This window comes from Mus musculus, chromosome 8 (genome assembly GCF_000001635.26).
Source record: "Mus musculus strain C57BL/6J chromosome 8, GRCm38.p6 C57BL/6J".
Classification (NCBI taxonomy): Eukaryota; Metazoa; Chordata; class Mammalia; order Rodentia; family Muridae; genus Mus; species Mus musculus.
Window position 1 is genome coordinate 90480658 of NC_000074.6, and position 16925 is coordinate 90497582.

The 16925-nt window shown below is 43.1% G+C and overlaps 1 long non-coding RNA gene across 1 annotated transcript; it reads right to left on the reverse strand.

Annotated features, from left to right (window-relative positions):
• Positions 1-285: 285 nt before the first annotated feature.
• Gm35797 lies at positions 286-10392 on the reverse strand. The gene is made up of 5 exons (XR_879075.2): positions 10054-10392; positions 5482-5574; positions 3870-3999; positions 3659-3779; positions 286-2826 (listed from the first exon to the last, which is right to left on the reverse strand). It is a non-coding gene; the product is annotated as a predicted gene, 35797 (long non-coding RNA).
• Positions 10393-16925: the final 6533 nt, after the last annotated feature.

Consider the following 16925-nt stretch of genomic DNA (forward strand, 5'->3'; position numbering starts at 1 on the left):
TTATGTGTATGCATTGTCTACATATGTTTGTGTTCATCACATGGCTACAGGTAACTGCAGAAGTCTAAGGGAATTGGAGTCCCTTGACTGAAGTTTAAAGTAGTTATGAACGATCTGCTGTGGGTGCTAGGAATCAAATGTGGGGCCTCTGAAAGAGCAGGAGTGTGCCCTTAACCAATGAGCCATCTCTCGTTTCAATCTCTCTCTCTCTCTCTCTCTCTCTCTCTCTCTCTCTCTCTCTCTCTCTCTCTCTCTCTTGTCTTTAGTATATACAATGTCGCCTTTTGTTCTTAAAACTATGAACTTATCATTGATTTTCCAACTCTATCCTATATGTTGTTGTGGATTTGTGCTTCCTATGTCATAGATGCCATTAATATAAAGTTATTATTGTTGCTTTAAGCAGTCACACTGTGCTGTCAATTTGACACACATTGTTAATTTGACACGATCGTAAAAAGGAATTCACTTCAGTAATTGCCTAGATCAGCTTCCTCTGTGGCCATGGATATGAGTGACTGTCTTATTAACTGATGTTGGAGAGAATAACCAATGTGAGCAAGACAATTCTTAGGCTGAATGAAAAGCTAGCAAAGTATGAATCAGTAGGGGAGATAGCAAACAACATTCATCCATGGTTCCTACCTCCAAGTTTCTCCCCTAACTTCCTTTGATAATGGATTGTGATTGGGATGTGTGAGCCAAATATATCCTTTCCTCCATGGTTGCTTTTGGGAAGGATGATCTATCACATCAACAGGAAAGAAACAAGAACACACACACACACACACACACCTCTTCAAGAGTCCCCTGTCCTTGAAACTGGAGATGTTTTCCTTCATCCAAGGGAAGGTGTTTCTTCCTTACCCTGCTGGTTGGCACCTGTATTATTTCTGGGATCTATTTATCATGAAAAAACAGCTATGAATTGCCTGAGATCTTTCTTTGCTGAGCAAAGGTTTGCTAGATTGTGTAAGTAATTATATGTTTAGTACATAAGAAAACTCCAATTTACCACAGTTGTACAGTTCTACATTCTTATCATCAATGGTAAGAGTTTCAATTGTACTAACTGTTGGCAGTTTTTGTCCATTTCACTTCAGCCATTCGAGGGAGTAAGCAGCAAGTTTGGTTTACATTTATTTTCCTAGTAAGTAACAAACTTGGAACAATTTCTCGTGTTTCCAACAGCCATTTCTGTGTATTGGATTCGTTTGATTGTTTTGGGGTGGCGTGTAGGTCAAAATATTTTTGGCCATTTTAAGGGATTATCTTCTTACTATTGAATTCTAAGAGTTCTTTATATAGCCTGTATCCAGGGCTGTGGATAGATGTACTGTTTGCTTTCTGTCTGTAGCTTATGCTTCTTTATTCATTCTGTCAGTTTCTGGGGAGAAATTCGTCACTCACCTTTGAAGGGTTTTGCTAGGTGTCTAATGCTAAATTGCTTGATACTTTTTTTTTTCTCTTGGTAAAGATAATTCTATTTCTTTTTAAGTTCCACAGCCTCTGTTGAGAACTGCAGCAATTCTTCATGTTGCCCTTTTGAGGAATCAGGCTTTTCCCTCTGCTTGCTGGTTAGATTTCTCTTTTGATCTTTCTTTGGTTTCAGCAGATTGACTACGGTGTGCCTGGATGTCAGTGTCTTTACCACATCCCTCTTGTTGGGGGTTGCACAGCTTCTGAGGGTTGAGTTCAGACAATTCTAGGTCAGCAATGACATCCATATCACCATTTTGTTGCATTATCTCTCCCCCTTCTTTGGGGCTTTTAATAATATTTAAACTAGACCACTCTTGTTCTGCTCCTCCCCTGCTATTTTATTCTAACAATCCCTTGGTGCTCTTTCAGCTGCATCCAAGTGGACATTTTTTCTCTCTCTTTCCATCCGTTTTCTTCTGCCTTTCCAGTTTTGCCTTGACACATCTATTATCACCTTTTAAAAGTCCTTGCTTGGGTCATCTATGTGTCTGTTTCTGTTGACTCTTTTTGTGCTTGATTGTGGCTCTCATCAAACTACTCCCCGTGTGTCAAACGTGCATGATGCAAGATACTCATAGAAAAATAATTTAAGAGATTGTAGTAAAGATTGAGGCACACTCACCAGTATCAGATGTTGGTTGAAAGAATGACTGTCTGATTGGATATGAATTCAGATCTGTCTGAGCTGGGGCCAAGTTCGCTCTACTCAGCCTCTAGTTGAGAATGTCATGAGGGTAGAGACTTGTCTCACATTATCATTGCCTTCTTTATTTGTCAGAATTATTATTTCTGTGTGCTACAAGAACATGAATAACTTCATTTTCCATTCTCAGCCAGGTGGCCAGGCACTCTCATAGCAAAAGTCCCCAGTGAGGAGTTGGTAGATAGAGAAAATGGATTCCGGAATCCAGCCCAGTTTTGCTAACCAACTGTATGAGCATAATTATTCACATTAAATTACCCAGTTCTTATCCACAATTATATCTGTATTTCCAAAGGCTCCAATTTATTTCCTATTCTTTTTTATTTCTTATGTGCATTCAATAACTTCAAATAAGTATCAGCTGAAACAAGGCCTTAATACAAAATAAAATCTCTGAAGTTAACACAAAGTTTTGCCTTGACTGTATCAGGCCACTGTTTGTCCTGGGTTTTCCTCAAGGTCTTCAGACATTTTTTTACAAAGTCACATTTTTAACATGTTTTTCAATCAGTCTTGATTTTTTCAAGATTAACATCAGGACCTCTAGCATTGCAAGAACCAAGCATAAGTTATTAGTAGGCTCAACAGTGGATGGGCAGTTGTCGGCTACTGAATTGAACTCATTTTTTCTAGACCTGTTTCTTTAATGAGAAAAATGAAGGAAATAAAATGAGACATTTTTAAAACTAATAGAAATCTTTAATATAATAACTACTGACAAAAGCAATTAAAGAATCCTTTTAAATATTTTAATAGAAATAAATTGGACTGTTCAAGTGACAGGCACCCAAAGAAAAGAGGAACATGTGTTAGCTTTAACTGCCAAATTAATTTCACAAAATTTTAAAACCACTATATAGAATCTCAAGTTGATCAATGAATAAAGATGAATTAATAATTACATTAATAATTCCTGTGTTTTTCTAAGTCTTCTTTTACCATCATACATAGCCCCAGAATCTACTCTGAATCAAGTGTTTGTGTTTCTCACTTCAGCACATGAAGAAATGGTGAAATTCGGGGTAGAATGTTCTTTTTGCATACTTAAAGATTTTTAAATAAGGAAATAGAATGATAAAACTGCCCTGCAGACAATGAGAGCATCACTTTAAAGCCACAATTTTAGCCAGGAATAATGGTCCAGCATACATTATGACCTTGTCTTAAAAACAAAACCAGTGGAGGGGGAGGAGGCAAGGGGGAGGAGGAGGGGGAGGAGGGGAAGGGGAAGGGGGAGGGGGAGGGGGAGGGGGAGGGGGAGGAGGAGGAGGAGGAGGAGGAGGAGGAGGAGGAGGAGGAGGAGGAGAAGAAGAAGAAGAAGAAGAAGAAGAAGAAGAAGAAGAAGAAGAAGAAGAAGAAGAAGAAGAAGAAGAAGAAGAAGAAGAAGAAGAAGAAGAAGAAGAAGAAGAAAAGACTCTTCAAATCTTTGTGTCCAGAAATCTTCTGAGACCTCTATAATCTGGCACTACTTACGCAGTCTTCAAAGATCAGGTCCTAAGAGGGCAAAAGCTGTCCCTAAACCCAGTGAAATTCTCATCAAGGCAAGGAGCATTGGTCATTGCTTCCAGAAACATCCATGTATTCCCTACACAGCCTAAGAAAAATTTCAAAATACAGGAAATTGAGGGTCGGGGGAGGGGTGTCTTGAAGTGGGGTTTCATTTTCAATGAATCACTAAACTGACCAGAAAGTGGACTGAAAGTTGTTAGCAGTTTTGTTCCATGAGCCTGCAGTTCTCAGCAGTGCTTGTGATGAGTCCTCCTCTGTGTAAACAATCCTCTCTTAGTCTAACTTCTAAATAACAGCTTCATTATCTGTTGAGTTTGCAAAAGAAACACAAGCCTCAAATTCACACCATTTTTGTTTTGTTTTGTTATGTTTTTTTACTGTTGTGATTTAATAAATACTGAATTCTCCTGGAAGGCAGCTCAGGACAGTCCCAGCTGGTGAGGGAGCCGGTCCCACAGGACTCAGCTACAAGCTGTGCGTTAACGGGATGATTTTGCAAAGGTTTAGAATTTCTGGCACATATTTCTGCCGTAGTCTATGTCTCTACTTCTGGCCATGTGACATGTTCCTGTGTTGATTTAGTAGATTCAAAGTAAACACTCAGAGAAAATACAAAGATGAGAAATTTGGGTTACATCAATTCTGTCTTTTGTGACCACTTGGAGTTTGTGTGTGTGCTGAAAATAATGAAGCAGTACAAATGACTGGGCATTATTTTTTCTGTTTGGTCAGAGAAAAGTTCAGTTAAAGTGTGAAATTTAATGTATCTTTTAGGTTGCAATTTATTCTTTTTAAATATTTTTGTGCCTTGCTTTAAAGCTAAAGGAAAAATAATGGTTGCTTTTGATTACAAGAGTATTGCTGGCAATAACTTTCAGTAAGTAAGGATTTTCTTAAAAGACCTGTTTCATGTTTTAAGGACTCTAAATATACCACTAACTACCAAATCTACACTTATAATAAGTTTATATAGCTGTTTGTTATGAGTATATGACAGACACTGTGTGCTTCTTGTATATATTAAATCATCACATCCATAAATAAATTAGATGTAATAAAAACTTTTTTAAAGGACCAGTAAGAAGGTTCAATGGCTAAAGACACTTGCAACTGTACCTGATAACCTGAGTTTGTTTGATTCACAGAATCTACACAGTGGAAGAAGAGAACCAACTCCTGAACTGAAGGTTTCCCCTCTCTCCTTCAACTGTGTGCCACACTACACATATATTCTCTCTCTCTCTCTCTCTCTCTCTCTCTCTCTCTCTCTCTCTCTCTCTCTCTCTCTCTCTCTCTTTCTCTCTCTCTCTTCCTCTCTCTCTCTTTCCCTCCCCCCTCTCTTCCTCTCTGTCCTTCCTCTCTTTTACAACACACACAAATAAAAACACCACAGAGAGAGAGAGAGACACCCTAAATGTACTAGTGACACACATCACCTCATTCACAGGATAAGTTTGTGACTAGACGCTTTGTATTGCTATTATCCTGGTTTTGCAGATGAAGATGACACTGATGCTTAAAGATGCCATGGAAAAAAAATGAGCTGAGAATCCAGGCGGTCCAACTCCAGAAGCTAAGCCATTCCCTGCAATGCTATCCCACCTCTCAACAGCTCATCCAAAACGTAATCACCCCCAGCTGCTCTTTCCTGAGCTTGGCCTCTTGTCTGGGGCTTTACACACATTGTCTCATGGAATCTGTCAATCATCACATGAACCCTACAGAGTGTCAGTCACCACTCCTGAGGCATAATTAGGAAATAGATTGAGAGACATTTGGACACTCACCTGAGATCAAACAGCTGTGATGGCAGAAGACCTTCCAATACACATGGCTCCGGACGGCTTTCTCCCTGCTGCTGTGACCTCCTTCTGTGTGTTCTAGAAAACAACAAAAGGAGCAGCCTTGTCAGGCACTAGGAGGTACTTGGGAAGCCTGACATTCTCTGGCAGAGGCTTACTGTTGGTTTACCATTTACACATGTCTTCCTTCTACACAACCATGGCACAGTAAGGGGAGATAACACACCTCTTTGTGTGTGGAAGGACCTTGTAGCAACAGAGCTTGAAGCTGAGAGGCAATGTCAGAAGCAACCCAACAACAGCCAGGCAGCAAAGTAAGCAGTTTAATAAACACACACGCGCGCGCGCATGTGTGTGTGTGTGTGTGTGTGTGTGTGTGTGTGTGTGTATACATATAACAAAGTTTACTCCTAGCAGGGCAACACGGTTCAGTCATCTAACAGGACAGAGTGACACTGAAGACTAAAACAGTGGCTTCAGATGTAGCTGGAGCAAGGCAGTGCAGCCTGGATCCATCTCTCTTTCCATCTGTTAATTATGGTCCTCCTGTGGTCCTAGGACAACCTGTTGCATCCTGGGCTGGCACCCCACCATCTGCACAAGCCAGCAGAAAGAACACATGGGTTGGTTGGTCGATGAGCAAAGTCTCCATGGATGACTGGTAATTTGTCCACCATGTGCTGCGTATCCACCCTGAAAATTGCATGAGTTGAGTCAGAATAGATGCTGTACTGTTTTCAAAAGAAAAGAAAAGGGGAGCTTCAAAAGTGAAGAAGAAGAAGAGGAAGAAGAAGAAGAAGAAGAAGAAGAAGAAGAAGAAGAAGAAGAAGAAGAAGAAGAGAAAGAGAGAGAGAGAGAAAGAAAGAAAGAAAGAAAGAAAGAAAGAAAGAAAGAAAGAAAGAAAGAAAGAAAGAAAGAAAGGAAGGGAGGAAGGAAAGAAAGAAAGAAAGAAAGAAAGAGAGAGAGAGAGAGAGAGAGAGAGAGAAAGAAAGAAAGAAAGAAAGAAAGAAAGAAAGAAAGAAAGAAAGAAAGAAAGAAAGAAAGAAAGAAAGAAAGAAAGAAAGAAAGAAAGGAAGGAAGGAAGGAAGGAAGGAAGAAAGAAAAAGAAAGAAAAATTACAGAAAGCACATTTATCTCCATTGTCGTCTTCACTATGAACTCACGCAATTTCTTCCCCCCCACCCCCCAATAACTCATTCTTCTGGGCACATCTGTGTGACTGACGTCTCACCCATAGCTTAATCTCTGGATCATATCAACCATCAGTGAACAACGAATGTGGCATGAGTTTGTTATCGAAGTACTAGAAAAGCACACACAGGCAGATCTGGAGGGTTCACTGGCCAGGATGCTGAGCCCAGTCAGTGAGGCCCAGGTCCCAGGGAGCTATTGTGCCTCACGAAAAAGTAGTACATGGGTTAAACACCCATGGTTTCACCTCTGGTCTCTACATGCATGTGCTCATGGATGCACACACATGAACACATACAAGAAAGGAAGACAATGCAGACACATGTCCCCACAGTGATGCCTTGTGGATCATCCTCCAGGTCGTACAGGTACCTGGTAACTGCAAAGCCTAACCTTCTACACTGAGTAGTCCAAGTCATTCATGTGATGACGCATATCCCACAGGCGGGAAGTACCGCCGAGTTAGCCATAGCTGTGATGCCACACCCTCTCTTAGGGAAGCCCACGGGAAGACCAGCCACAATAAACAGCACCATTAGAGGGACAGCATTGATTCTTTGCTCCTCTGTTTCAAATTATTTGAAAATTTTAATTCTGCATCTTTTGGGTTTCAGGTCTCCTTGTGTTTTAATATTATTCATTATTTGAAAATCCCATGTATGTATGAAGTCTATATTAATCATATCCTTCACGCCATCTTCTTTCCAGCCTCATGTCTTATTTTTATTTTATTTTGTTGTTGTTGTTGTGCTCGCCATAGGCACATGGATGTGTGCTCATGCACTGGGAAGAAGCATCCTGCCACTGGCCAGGTGTGCAAATGAGAGTGACTCTCCCTCCATCAACAGTAATCAACTGCCAATAGCTCCTCCTGTTACAGGGGAGGAGAGGAGCCAGGGGCCTGTCCTCTATTCATGTTAAAATTTTGACTGGCTTGATCATGTACAGAGATTGTGTACAGAAGATAACCACTACAGCTGTGAATCGATGCATGCGGACAGCCATACCATGCCCAGAAATCAGCACTTCACAGCTCTCCTTCCCATCTTGTAAATTCTCTCCACCTCCCCTTCAATAAAGTTCCCTGAGCCTTGGGTATTGATACAGATGGCCTATCCATGCTGAGCACTTTGGTCAATACTGAGTCTCTGCATCCATCAACCCCTCTGCAAAAAGAAGCTTTTCTAGCCAAACCTGGGAGTGACACCAACCTATGGGCATAACCATAAATGTTTAAGGTACAGTGTGACAATGTGACCATTTAGCAAAACAACAGTAGGTCTCGCATACACACCTTCTCCCCAGAGCCTATGAGATCCCCAGTCATGGGCTTTTAATACCAAGCTTGAAATCCCTCCTGTGGAACAGCCTCATAACTGATCAAAAAGAGGGGCAGGTTGTCCCCATAACCATCATGCTGCTATGCGTTAATAGGGATACCTTGCCAACAGGTCAGGTTGAAGCATACAAGGTTCAGTACTGAGTAAGACCATTGATGTGTCTTCTCTTGCAGGACCCTTCAGAGCACCCACTGGTGTTGCATAAGCCGTCAAGCAGAGACACAGTTTCCTGGTGAGTTTTCTGTTATATGTCCAAAGTGGGTAGTGTCTTCAGCAATAGAGCCCTACCATCTAATTATGATGGGTAACCAAGAGAAATGGCAATGGCCAGAATTGTTTCAGAGGCTCCAGGGTCTCCCTGGCCAATATCAGTTCTTAATTATTAATCATTTCACACTTCAACTTCCAAGCCTGCCATGACTCACAGGGATTTCCAAGTAAATAAAGTCTCAAAATTACTTAGCCTTATCAATCCATTCATTGGATCATGAATTTGTGTTTCATTCTTAAGTAACTGCTTCCAGGGGAGAGTGTATACTGAGGTTTACAAGTTATATAACGAACAAGACTGTAGTAAGGCAATAGGAAGCTATGGGGACTGGGGGAACAGGGTGATATATGAAGAATTAACCATTATTCAGGACTAGTGAATATTGCTGTGAATGGATGTAGGATCTGTTGTCCCAAATTATCTGATATTTTAAATTTTATATACCAATTTTGTATATTTACTTATTTGGAGGTAAGACACTATGCACACTGAATAATATACATCTACAGGCCATATTTGCCATTTGCAAATCTTGGTCTCTATGCCTGGCCCCTCACCAAGGCTAGTTACTCCAGGGAATAGACAAGCTCTGGGACTTTTCTGCAGAAAGAGTTTCCCAGAAGCCAGAGCTCATGCAGCCAATGAGCAGGAAAGGGAACTACAGCAAGGCCGACAGAGGCCAGAGCTCAGCAGCGCTGGCCCAGCTCCCTAGCCACCACAGCAGTTGCTCGTAGGGATGTCAACTGAACTCAGAAAGACTTTAACCAAAGACTTAACCAAGGTTGGTGATTCTGGAGAAATTGACTTTCCAAGCCCGATGAGTTGAATAGAAGCCATTTGAGCAATGCCTGGGAGACAAGGCCCTCCTGGGACGTGTAGCAAGCCTGGAAGCTCTGGCCAAAGACCCTTTTCCCACTTGTGTGACCCAACAGTCTCCTAACCTTCTTTCCTTTCCCATAAGGTCTCTAATCTACACCTGGGAAGGTAGGGCCAGTAAGTGAAGGGCAAGTTCCAAGACTCCGTAAACTGGGTGCCTGAAACCAGGCAGCCCTGTGCTGTACCCGTACTCGGATTCTTTCCCCTGTATGTACACACTATGATGAAATGCTATAGCCTCAGTACGCAGGAGGTTGACTTGAGAGAGGGCTTGCAGCCTGGGCTATCACACCGACATTCTGTCTCTTAAAATAAAGAAGAGGGGATATTAACAATAACAACTAATAAAGCAAATTAATTATGATAACATAATGCCATAAAAGCTATTTAAACGAACATGTTTGTTTCTGGAATTTCTATATTTTCAGAACACTGGTAACCTCATAAACCACACAAGAAGAAGAAAAAAAACACAGGAAAAATTAGGGAGACAACTGTACGCACCAATGAGACCTACATGGTTTTTTGCAGATCTCTAAAGAGATCTTGCTACTGAGTTTCCCAGTTGCAGGGCAGAAAATTGGCAGTGTAAATCAAACACACAGTTAAGAAGGGAAACGCATTCATCCAACTGCAGACAAAGCCGTGAGGCATGGCAGTGGGCAGGGTTTGTTTCTGGAAGGGCCTAGACGCTGATTTCTTTCAGTGGCAAAGGTTTTAAATGTACACTGACCAAGTATTATTTGAGAACCGCTTAAGTGGAAATTGTACATGAAATCGATATTCAATTGATTAGCTTGAGTCAACAACCAGCAGGATGAGAGACTGATAGAAACTCAAGTGTGAAGCCAAACACATGGGAGGCTGCTCCGTGCCCACCTGCAGCACCGGAGCAGTGGCGTGGGCACAACTCTTCAGGGTGGTGGCGATGGCAACCCTAGTGTCACTGAGACCTGCAGCCCCTTGAACTTCAGGCAGCGCCCTGACCCGGCTTCTGCTTCAAGAAGAAATGGAGCAGTGGAGAGAAGCTGATGGCAGGGAAAGGTGGTAAGACCGAGTCTGTACAGAAGGGGAAGGGCACGAAGGCTTCTATGGGTGAGGATGGTGGGCTGGGGTGTGGGGAGCGGGGAGAAGTGAGTATGTCCCAAGGGAGACTGGGAAGAAGCTACTTCTCAGCCTGTGACAACAGATGTCTCTCCGTTCTCTCAAACACCTCCCCCTTCCTCCTTCCCTCCCCACCCCCCTTCTCTCCCCCTCTCCCTCTCTCCTCTCTTTCTCTCTCTGCTCTCCCTCCCTCTCTCCTTCCCTCCCTCCCTTCCTCGCCCCACCTCCCTCTCTTGTTGCTATGGTGTGCTCTGCACTTCATTCGCCCATTCCATTCGGTCGAGACAACACAAGCATCACTAGATATACTCTCACTGAAGAGACGTTGTCGCTGAGAGAATAAACGGCAACAACGGAACAGCTGAACTGGAAGGCTTGCGATGCTATTGATCTGATTCCCTTTTATAAATGTAGAAAGTGGTGCCCAGAGAGAAGATGCAGCCTGCCCAAGTCCAAGCGTAATTACTTGCAGAGTTTCTAAATTTAGACTTGCTAATGTGGGGCACCTGCTCTTGCTAAGTAGCCATGAACCTGCCCAGAGAAGCAGTCCATGCTTGCCTCTGTACTTAGATTACCCAGGACAGTCTTCTCCATGTTAATCTTTCTATCTCCTCAACTACAACAGATAGAAGGCACAAGAAGGGTCTAAGAAAGGTGGTTCGGATAACTTTGAAGTCATAGGAGTCCGAAGTAAATTATGAAAAGACAGGTAACGAAAACAACCCTGTGCCTTACTGAGTCCAAACTATCAAGAAGGTCCACTCTTGCTCATTTTCTTCCGCTAATGCTGATAAAAACTCAGCCAAGTATGGACACGCAGCAGACTGGGATTAATGAGGAAGCCAGGATTACTTATAATTGACCTACTCATTGTCCCTGTGCAGATGGTTCTGCTAAATATGTGAAAACAGTTTGTTCTCTTAAATAGGCTATATATTCCCTGCCCTCCGTCCTGTTTACACTATTAATTTGCTTAGCAAACCTTTTTACCATATCTAGTACGAAGGTAAACTACAGCCCAGCCAGAGGGTCTGAATTATTCATATACTCTAAATTAGCACGGTCCAGATTAATGAGGTTTTAGTCGACTTTTTATCTTCAACCACCTTCCCCTGAGGCACAGGGTCGTTGCTTCCCTCTGTCTCTGTCCCTATTATCATAAGCTATGTCCCCCAGGTGATACCCGGTTAAAGGGCACCTGGTTACAGTCTCCCCAGGACTGCTCTGAGGGCACAAGGAGAAGAAAGAGAAGCAACCCTGAAGCCTAGATCTCCATCCTCAGTTCAAATTCCATTCAGCAAGGAGCTGGGGAAAGTTGACGTCAGTTTCCTTCCTTCACATGTGTGGTATTTGGTATGTTTTCTGTTCTTTAATCTTGACCACCATGATGCCCTTACCAGGAGATACAGAAAGAAAGGGATAATGGTTGAGGAGTGGGGGGGGGGGGGGGGGTTCCAGGATAGGTTCTCTTCTGCCTTCTCCCCTGCCACACACATTTTTTCTGTATTTGTGTGTGTGTGTGTGTTCACTCTCTCCTTCCCCTCCTCCTTCCCCCAATCTCGTTTACTCCGTAAATGTCATCATTATGATGTGAAAATAACCATTTTGAGATTGTTGCAATGTGTGAAAACAGAAAGCAGAGAGATTCTCTGTGTTTATCCAAGGTAAGTGCGGTAACAGCAACTCTCCAAGATCACGGACACTGCGGAGGGCTCCCTGAAAGCCTGATGCCATATGCAAGCTCATTTCCTCTTTTACTGCTTAATTCCCCCACCATGCCATCTGATCAGCTCTCGAATGTCCCCTGTGTCTTCGCCTTAACAATCAAGCCTGGTAGGCCATTCTACACATTTGTGATTCTCCGCATGAAAAAAAAAAAAATGCTTCCTGACATCTGCTCGGAATTTGTTTCTCTTTAATTTCCATTTATGCTCCCTTATCCTAACATCTGTGTCATTCTGAAAACAGTAACTCAGGCTGACGTTATCTGTGCCATTTAAAATTTTATATTCCCCAGCTAGAAGTTCCTCTTAACCATGTCGTGGCTGTGGAATGCTGGGGATGCTCCGCCCAGCGAGGGGCGGGGCGGGCAGGAGTGGTCAGCTGTGACTTCAGAGTTCTCTGCAGATGCGTCAGAGCCTGATATTTTCCCAATATGTTTTCAGAAAAGGGGCAGATGTCAAACCTGAACCAGCAGTCTTTGAGCTGGAAATCTTGGCTTACACTCCTCTCTTGGCCCTTGTGGACAAAGGGAGGGACAGTTGGTGGCTTGAGGCCTACACACTTACTTTTCTAAGTCATTTTCCAGCGTGACTTGGCACCCCAGATGCTAAGAACCATGATCAGAAACCTTCTAACCAAAGAAACGGGGCAAAAGAAGGTGGCTTAGAAGAAAGAAAAGAAGGAAAGAAAGTTGCTTAATTTCTTCAAAGTCAAATGAAGACTAGATCTAATATTCAAAACCATGGTCATTCCCTCTGAAATTCACAGGCATGATCGATTTTTTTATTTGAATACTGAAAACATCTCTGCTACCTACATCCCAAAGCCTTCAGGTAAGTCTCTCTACAGTGGACTTGGCTGTCATTTCCCTAAACTCTAATTGTTAGCATTCTGTTTAAACTCTACCCCACAGTTACCTGGCAACAGCCAGATAGGCCTGACCCAATATAAAAGAGGCTGCTTGCCCCTTCCTCCCTCTCTTACTTTTGCTCTCTTGTTCTCTTGATCTCTTGCTTCTCTCTTCTTCTCTCTTGCCCTGGTGGTCTCTTTCCTTTCCTCCTCCCTTCCTCATTCTCTTCCTCCCCTCTCTTTCTCTCCACGTGGTCATGGCTGGCCTTTACTTCTCTTCTCTCTCCCTCTCTCTGCCTCTACTACTCTATTAACTCCCCTCCCCAAGCCCTGAATAAACTCTATTCTATACTATACCAACTTGCAGCTGGTCCCTCGAGGGGAAGGGAAGCCTTGGCATGGGCCGATGGAGGTACCCCTTGCCCCATACCTCACCACACCCCCATAGAAAATACCTCCTACCTCTATCTTTTTACAGACACATCACTAATTATTACTACAAAGGCCCTTCTGCAATGCCCCCATTTCTGTCTTGTGACTCCTTGCAATTTCTGCACCCCAAGTTTTCATCTCTTCCTCTATGCTTAAAAAAATGCCCACATTTAATATAGTTAATAAAAATTAATACAGCTGTTCAAGATTTTTTTTTTTTAGTGCATTGTGCAACCACTGCTTGCAAGGCAGCCCATGCTGGGCACATGCTCAGAGTATGAAAAGGGAAACCAACATGGCTTGCCATCATAGGGCTTCAAGTGAGCATTACAAACAAACAAACAAAAAACATCAAATTATCCTCTAATTACACATTGTGGCCATTGCTATGAAAGGAGATATCACGTGCTATGAGAGTGTCTGTGGGGAAGGGCTCTTAAGACTGAGGAATCCAAACGCTACAAAAACTATAATCTCTAATAGAGATGGAGCCAAGATAGTCATGGACACTGTGAGTGCTGTAACAGTCTAACACATATGTTAGTGGAGGAGAGACAGGGAAGCTGTGAAGTCAGGAGACAACCTTGCTCATGACAGCAGACACACACACTCATACACACACACACACACACACACACACTTACACACTCACACACTCATACACACACACACTTACACACTCACACACTCATACACACACACACACACACACACATACGCACGCACATATGTACATAATGGATTAATGGGCCTTTCGAGTTCCTGATTGTTGCTTATCTTTCACTGTGGAATCATATCTAAAACGTTGCTGTTAAAGCTCCAAGAAGAGAGCGCGTATCAAGACTGCTAAGACTGGGAGAAGCTTTTAAAACAGAGAAAGATGTCACCCAGAGTTGCCAGGAACCAGGTCATTTCTCTTCCAGATGAGGATACCACCATCTCTACCTTAACAACAGCTTCAGCTGGGTGCCTGTGGTCCTTTGTGGACCCCAGAATGGAATTTCTAAAATGTAAATTTAGCATCATCCCCTCACTGCCTAAACTCAACAAACAGGCCCAGCTTAACAATATCCTCCCAATGCCTAAGGCCATCAGGACAAAGGGTGAGTGCCATAGGGCTCAATACAGTGGTTCTCAACTTTCCTAAAGCTGTAACCCTTTAATATCGTTCCTCATGTTTTGGTGACACCCCTAACACACACACACAGTCATAAAATTATTTTTTCTTCATAACTGTAATTTTATTACTGTTATGACTCATAATGTAGATATCTGTGTCTTCCAATGATCTTTAGGTAACTCCTGTGATAGACTCCTTTGACCCCTAAAGGAGTTGCTACCCATGGCTTAAGAGAGACTGGCTGATCAGAGTCTAGAAGCCATGCACGCCAACCTAACCATAGAGCTTAAGCCTCCACCGCTGCCTCTCCTCACTAACCGTCTGCCCCATTTGCACCAACTTCCTTCAGGCCCATGAATATGCGATAGGCTGTTTGAAGACATGCCATTTTCATTCTTCAGCCTCCACCTTGACTACCTCCAGCTTCAGGGGCAGGATATAAACTTAACTCTCCGGGAAGCTGCTCTGAGTCTCCTGCTCCTCTTTAGGAACATTTACTGTATGCTCTAACAAATAGGGCCCCTGGATCATGGCCCTGACCATGCTATATCTACCTAATCGCATCCCCTAGATCCTAGGTTCTGAGAAAGCAGAGCCCATGTGGATCTTGTCCCTAACTGGTTTCCAAGAACTACTAGGGGCTCTTCTGAAAAGTGCTGGGTAAGTGACAGTGACCTTGTCATGGCTGAACTAGAATGTGTGGGCAGTGGTCTACTTCCCCCAGGAAGATGCCACTGTATCTCAAGCTTTGCCACGAGATCCTCTCCACTTTGAGGTAAACATGCCTCTCCACCAGAAAACACCCCATGATGGAAGCCCTAGAAGATGGAGCCAAAAGTTCTGCTTGCTCCAGGAAGAAGTTAGGGAGGCAGAAGGGAGTATTTCAGCATGCCTCCGCATGATGCTAGCCTTGAGATCAGAATGTTCAAGAACCACACAGCTGCCTCTTTTCCCCTCCCCCTAAGTTATGAGCACGCAGCCTCAGGATTCCATCTTCCCCTCCTGGAATTATTTATGGGGCCCTGGGCTTGAATAAAGAATCCATTCTTTTTGGAGGAAACCATGATGTGTTCAAAAAATTTATTTTTTATTTTTTTACATTTGGTGTTCGGACCCTGTTTGGTAAGGGTGCCCCAGTGTGTGAGTAATAGGTACGTTGCTTCAGTGTTTGTATTGTGCTAAAGCTTATTCAGATGTTATAACATTTTTGCTGCTGTATCTTGGCAACATGATTTATTCTGCAAACGCTCAGTGCTACTATCTCACAAAGCTGTACCATCTGGGTTGAATTAATAGGCTACCCAGAGAAATAAATGAGAATGGTCTCCCATAATTAACATGTAGGTAAAGTATATTTAACAGATTATTATAATTAATATGTCAGTTACAGATTTCATGCTAAATAGAATTGTGAACACAAGATATTAAGATTAGTTACCCTCTCTGTGTGTGCCTCCAAAAAAAAAAAAAAAGCCGCAATGGAGAAAGAAATGAGGGCAGAAAGTTCAGTATCAATAAAATTGACCTTAACATTAAGAACATCAGATACCAAGACCGCTAAGCAAACAGTGACAATGTCGGGCGTCATAGGCTGGGAGCAGTAAATTACTGGTTTCATAAATTCAGAGCAGATACCAGAGATGTCCAGAATATCCCAGATGCGACCGGCAAAAGCACCAGAACGTGCTTAATTTATACGCAGCTGAATGCGCCTAGCTAAAGCAAGGGTGGGGGAGGGGACGAGTAAGACAAAGAAAAAACAGATTTCCGCCTAACGCCAGCCTGAGTTCCCTGCTGCTCGGCACCCTGTGCAAAAATGCCAGCGCGCTCCAGAAAGGCTGGGAAGGGCTTAGAGGCCCAGGAATTCAGGGGTGTGGGCATCCAAGCTGGACCTGCAAGGGGGTGGGGAGGGTTTTGTCCCGACACACAGCATGGATAGAGATGGATAAGAGGCTGAGACCCAAGCAACCGGGGATTGAGAGACAACTGAAGGCTCCCTGTCCATTGCCCTTGTCAAGCTTCAGGGAAAGGATGTGGATGCTGAACTGCACTGGTGAGGTGCCCAGCCTTGGACACTTCAACAGGAGCTGTTATAGGCCATGGAACAGTGAATGCACAATCAAGTTTTAAATGTTTGACCACGTGACTCAAGGAGGCTACATTGCTTTTCGTTTCTCTGGATTTTCTTAGTCACCAGTCACCAGCAAGCAGTGCTTCTCTGGATTGTCCTCTTGCACTGCCCTGTCTACTACCCTGGAATGTGAAACCTTTGCAAATTTCTTCACTGACTTTGAATTACTAGAAAAGGGATAAAAATTACAAATCTGGGTTTAAAATGCATGGCCCCATGCATTGTGAGAAATATATAGCCTCTACAAGGCTGGGTCACATTTCCAGGAAAGGGTCTACAGGATGTGCCTGCTGTGGGTTCTGTCTTGGCCCAGCAGAGAGCACTGAGGAGTGACTACCCAGTCTCTCCTTTCTAAAGCCCCCTAATCTAATTGCTGAACAAATAGATCCAAGA